Below are 6000 nucleotides of genomic sequence, written 5' to 3' on the forward strand. Positions count from 1 at the left end.
CTGTGTTCCAGGCACAGCAGAGAACTGCATGCAACAACATGAGTCCAACAAGAAGTTCAGCTTGGGTGCCACAGATCCCAGAAGCTTTACCCCATTTCAACCGGTTCACCACAGCCTGTGTTTCCACAACCAAAGATGGATCACAGTTGATTTGAGGGTCAGCAATTGGGAAATAACATCCCTGATATCCAGCTGGTGGATAAGCCTGGTACAGCTGCTCAAAGTAACCGGCCCAGCGGGCCTTCACTTCGGACTCCTCTGCCAAGAGCCCACCACCCTCCGCTCTAACTGCAGTCTACTAAGGGATGGGCTTGGAGGAACACAATGCGCAAATTCTCCTGTAAACAGGACGATAATCACTTGACCACAGGTGATGTTCTTCCTCCTCACAGATTCTTCACACGTAGGCCTACTTATCCACCCTTAGTGCATGTACAATTTCATTCCTCAACTGACTGAACAGCTCAGCTCTGCCATTTCGCCTGGCCTTTGTGACTCTGGCCAATGGTATCCAGTGTCCCTTGTTTTGAAGAGACCTTTTTATTGGGTCATGAACTTCAAAATTAGGTCAAAGTTAGAAAATGTCAACCCCACAAAGTTTTTATTCTCATTATTGATGCAAAAAGTCATTCCGTAAGTCACAGCCGGATCCGCCGAGATACAGCTTGGCCTTTGGCAGAAAAATTCGAGAAAAACCTAAGTCGTGATTTCCTACTCATTGGGCTTTGAGAAACCCAGAGGTACAATCAAAGATTTGCGGGCACTGATTTGCAGAAATACACCTTACATCAGGTATAGGGGCTTTAATAATGCAGAAAAATAATTTGGGGACAATTTTACAAATAAGATGTTCATGCATCTTGATGTTTATTCTCGCATACAATACACAACCTCCTGAAGCCCTCCTTCCCTGTAGTGTATGCACTTGCCCACACTCCCCTCCAACCACATCCTCCCCTCCCCATATTAAACAGACAGCTACTAAATACAAGTATTCATGAAACAAACAATTGTTATTTTGCTCCTGCCTAACAGCCTTCAATGTGGTGCAATTTGAAAACAATAATGAAGAAAATGAGTAAATTATGGATGTAATTTCACCTTATCACACAGCAACAACAAAACGCTCATTGTTTACATTATTTCTGCCCTAATTAAAATGTTTACGTGTGACGAAAGATTAATTGTGGTCATTTTGTAATTATGAATGCCTCATTTTGTTTTGAAGAGCTGTTTGGATATTTTCAGCTTTTATTTTTATCTGAAATAATAAATGGAGTCTCTTTATCAGACACTAACGTTGTAATGTTTACCTTCCAAGGGAACCCAGGGATCTTCAACGCAGGAGGAGGTTATTTGGTGCATCAATCCCTCGTAAGCACGCCAACATCTTCGTACTCTACTCCCTCATCCCCAATCCTTCCAGATACATATTCAACTCAATTTTTAAACTATCCACTGACTCTACTGCCACGACCATTGCAGGAAGACCATTCCATGCATTCATCACTGTGAGTGAAAGACCCCTGCCTTAAAACCTTCCTAACTCCCCTTATTTGCTCTTAAACTGTGCCCCTTGTCGTGTCACTGTCCAATCTGCTGAAATACTCCCGAATTTTTTTCTCTATCCTTCATTGTCTTAAACATTTCCATAAGATCCCCTAATAATCGCCTCCTCTCTGATCTTTCAGCTGCTCCTCACATCTTAATTTAGCTCTGTCCAGGATTAATCTCGTTGCTCCATGCTCTACCCTCTCGATGACAACTATGTCATTCCTGAGTTGTGTTGACAAAAACTGCACATTATATTCCAGATGAGGCCTTCCTCACTGGATTCATATACAGAGTTAACACTGGATTCCCACCTCTTTTGATTTATAATTTGACCTCTGCGAATGCAACCCAAAACTTTATTACCTTTGCTTTAACTATGTCTGACTGTCACTGTGTTGTCTGCTTACCCCAACCTCCCCAGCATCTATTACTAGCCTCCCCACCCCCTTCCCTCCTCAGAACCTACCCACAAGTTACATGCTCCAAGATTGACCCTTGTATTTCAATATTCTTACCCACCCATTATACTTTATACTTCCTTGTGTTGAACTGCATCTGCCAATCTTTTGCCCAATTTATTAATGTATCGCACCTTTCCTGAATCAGATCATCCCCTCTGCTGTCTATCTCACCTCCAAGCTCCATGCTATGTGCAAATTTGGAAAGCCTACTCTTCACCCCACTATCCAAATCGTTGATGTAAATATTGAATAGTCATGGTCCGAGTACTGATCCTGAGGTACATCACTACTTACATCCTCCCAGCAAGACATCCTCCCAATCACAGCCACTCTTTGCTTCCTACCACTAAGCCAGTTTTCAATCCAGTTAGCTACCTGACCAGACACTCCACAAGCCCCCTACCTGAGCTCATAACCTCTTGTGTTGTGCCTAATAACATGATGATCTGCTGCGTCACCTCCCACAACACTCTAGGATGTACGCTATCAGGCAATGGAGCTTTATCATCCCTTAAATCTTTTCTAGCTGTTTCTTTACTTCCTCCACTCTTACCTGGATCTTCTCAAGAAGCCCTTTCCCTTTCTCACCGATGAGATAGAGACTCTCTACTATTGGAAGTTCTCCTGATTGTTCCTGCGTAAATGTAGAAGCAAAGAAACTGTTGTATAAGTCTACCATCTCGACCTCATAATATACTCATTCTCCCGGTGCTATTGCTCAAGGAGACCACACTTGTCTTAACATTTTCATTACACCTTATGTACTTAAAGAATGTCTTGCTGTTATGTTTCATATTCCTGGTTATATCCTTTTCATATTCCCTTTTTTCTTGCCGAGATATTTTCTTAACTAGTCCCTATTTACCTCTGCCAACGAAGGTGGGTGGAGGTTATGTTTTCACCACTGTCTATCCATCTGTTTGTCTATTTGTGAACAGGATATCTCAAAATGTTATCGACGGATTCGGAGGAAATGTGGTGGACAGGTTGCGTGTGTGACAAGAGCAATCCGATTTTGATGTTGGTGAAGATCTGGATTCAGATTCGGCCTATCAGTGGGCTACAAAGGTAAACTCTTCAACCTGGCGGAGGTATGCGCTCTACTGAATGCCCTTCTAGTTACTCATATAGTGATGTAAGTTAGACTCGATTCCGGTATTTTTTTTAATGAATACTTCTGCTTATCCTTAAGAACAATGCTTACCAAACTCCATGCTCCTCCACCCTGGTCTCTTTCTACCTCGACCTTCACAGCTTATTGCGATAATACACCTACTCTGTCTGTACCCTACACAATTGCTCCTTGAAGGTTGCCAATTGCTCTAATAATACAGATGACTCACATGTTAGCATTTCCAAATCCAGAGCACCTGACTCTTCCCATACCTTCAAAGCTTCATGAGAGCCTGACTTCACTCTCCGGTACTCACTTTATTCCTATGTAGGATATAATTTCAAGCTTTTATGGCTTTCGGAGCATTATTATGAGAGTGCTGTAATTTAGGCAGCACGTACAAACCCACCACTCGGACAGAATGTAATAAGTAAATCCAACAACGCAATCTTATAGAGGACAAGTTGCTATTGAAAATGGCTCATTGAAGCATTCGAGTCAGCTACCGCACCCTCAATGCGCACGTCATTTATTATCACCCTAGCAACAAACGATGAGATTGCAGACGGCACGTCAGGCATGAGTGGACCCTCCTGGCAGGGATCCCTACCCAGCGTTTTCTTTTTTTCTTTTTCACACACACACACACACACACACACACACACACACACACACACACACACACACACACACACACACACACACACACACACACACACAGCTGCGTTGCTTCCTCAGGGCAACCGCCGACTAATTAAGTCTTGTAGAGACAATTAAGAACAGCTCGTAATGAGCCAGGCACTCCTTTGTCTCAATGCAGAGCAATCCTTAAAGCGGCTCTCTTCTTCCCATGAGTTCACCATTCTACCGAGTAAAGCCTTGTCTGTAATTATGGTTGTACGGGTCTTCTTTCCTTGAATCGTCATCCTTACAAAACAACTTCATTACGAGACCAGTTATTATCATTACTATTAATAATAATAATAATAATAATAATAATAATAACAACAACAACGATAAAAACAAAAAGCAGGTTTGAAATGCTATAAAGTGTTTCATTTTCCTTTTTTTTTTACCTCCACTACTGAAGGTGGAAGAAAGTTATGTTTTCTCACCCCTCTATCTGTTTGTTTGTCTGTCTGTGATTGTGTGCAGGATATCTCAAAAAGTTGTGGATGGATTCAGAGGGAATTTGGTGGTCACGTTGGGTGTTGGTTAAATCGTTGATTCAATTTTGGTGAAGATCTGGATCCGGATCAGAGGACTAGAATTTTTTAAGTGATTCTTCACCATTGAGAGTTAGGACCAAAAACGATATATCGCAAGAAATTTCAAAATTGTAATGGGCCCAATATGTTTTACTGGATCAGGTATTGCGTGGGAGAGGTGTGGGCTCTACCAAGTGCCCTCGTAGTTTCTTTTGTTTTTGAAAACTGTCTATAACTACATGAATGTTTTGTCCATAGAGATCTATCGACTTGCAAAGATAAATGATGTTGTTCATGTTTCAGTAAAAATAACCATCTGCATCGTGGAATATTTGGCATGTTATCTAATATGAGTGATTATGATGGGAGCATGATGTTGTATCGTGTATGGTGAATGTTCTGTGAACATGATGTCGTATCCTCATTTGGGCTTGCAGGATAGCCTAGAGGTTATTTACTTATCCGTATGCAGCCGATTCCAAATTCCTGTTCTAACCTTAATCGAGCATCAGGCTTGGCCATCCGGTTTGTGAAAGACTTGGGCCAAGCTTCCCCCAGCCAATCCCACAAGAACGTGGGGATAATTTTGGCCGTTGAAGATGAAAATGTCGTATCTAAATTTGAATGTTCTGGGAGCATGATGTCATGTGCTAAAGTTATTGCTTGGGGAACATGATGTCACCTTGTGGGCTGGGTTATCATGGAGGTTGTTAAACTCATCAATATTACATAGGGTAAATCTTTGAAAGTTCAAGAGAAGATTGATGCAATATGAAATATTTACAGTGGACTGATTGGCTAATCTCCACGCCTGCGAGCACGATATACATTGTGGCATACTTATCAATGTTGCATTCTACAACATATTTTAATTATAAAATGAACGTCTTCAAAATTTAGCATTCTGATACATCTCATTCTTCCAGCCATGTGCTGTGCTAGGTCATTCTGCAAACATGTGTACCTATCTATGCTTGTTCTTCGCACTCTTTGTTGGTTGAATTTTTTTTTCTTCCCTCTCTTTTCCTCATTTTTCTGTCTGAAAGAAAGTTTTTTAAATGAATACGAAGTTTCAGAGTATTTGGTGTGAGTAAAAACACATCCTGAGTGGGTGAAACCCTTGAGATGTTAAAAGATGCCATCATAAAAATTATGAAACCATCACGACAACGAACCGTTGTTGTGATGCAAATGAGCTTGCATTAACCAACGACAAGCATGCAAAGGTGGATGAACTCGTATTAGCCAACAACAACCATCAAAAGGTGGATGAGCTAGTATTAGCCAACGACAACCATCAAATGGATGATCTAGTATTAGCCAAGGACAACCATCAAAAGGTGGATGAGCTAGTATTAGTCAACAACAACCATTAAAAGGTGGATGAGCTTGTATTAGCCAACAACAACCATCAAAAGGTGGATGAACTAGTATAAGTCAACAACAACCATCAAAAGGTGGATGAGCTCGTATCAGCTAACAACAACCATCAAAATGTGGATGAGCTAGTATTAGTCAACAACAACCATCAAAAGGTGGTTGAGCTAGTATTAGCCAACAACAACCATCAAAAGGTGGATGAGCTTGGATTAGCCAACAACAAACATCAAAGGTGGATGAGCTCGTATTAGCCAGTGACAACAATCAAAAGGTTGATGAACTG

General features: G+C 41.3%; 1 long non-coding RNA gene across 3 annotated transcripts in view; it reads left to right on the plus strand.

The window, feature by feature from the left end:
• The window catches only part of LOC147035306 (uncharacterized), a 29030-nt gene extending 23625 nt beyond the window's left edge, over window positions 1-5405 (plus strand). For all 3 annotated transcript variants that reach the window (XR_015061766.1, XR_015061778.1, XR_015061805.1), the window contains exons 2-4: window positions 1322-1511; window positions 2954-3083; window positions 4285-5405. This is a non-coding gene — a long non-coding RNA (uncharacterized LOC147035306). The remainder of the gene's footprint in view (window positions 1-1321; window positions 1512-2953; window positions 3084-4284) is intronic.
• The last annotated feature ends 595 nt before the right edge of the window (window positions 5406-6000 follow it).

Source organism: Eptatretus burgeri, chromosome 1 (genome assembly GCF_056783735.1).
Source record: "Eptatretus burgeri isolate ZD-2024b chromosome 1, Ebu_testis_v1, whole genome shotgun sequence".
Taxonomy (NCBI): Eukaryota; Metazoa; Chordata; class Myxini; order Myxiniformes; family Myxinidae; genus Eptatretus; species Eptatretus burgeri.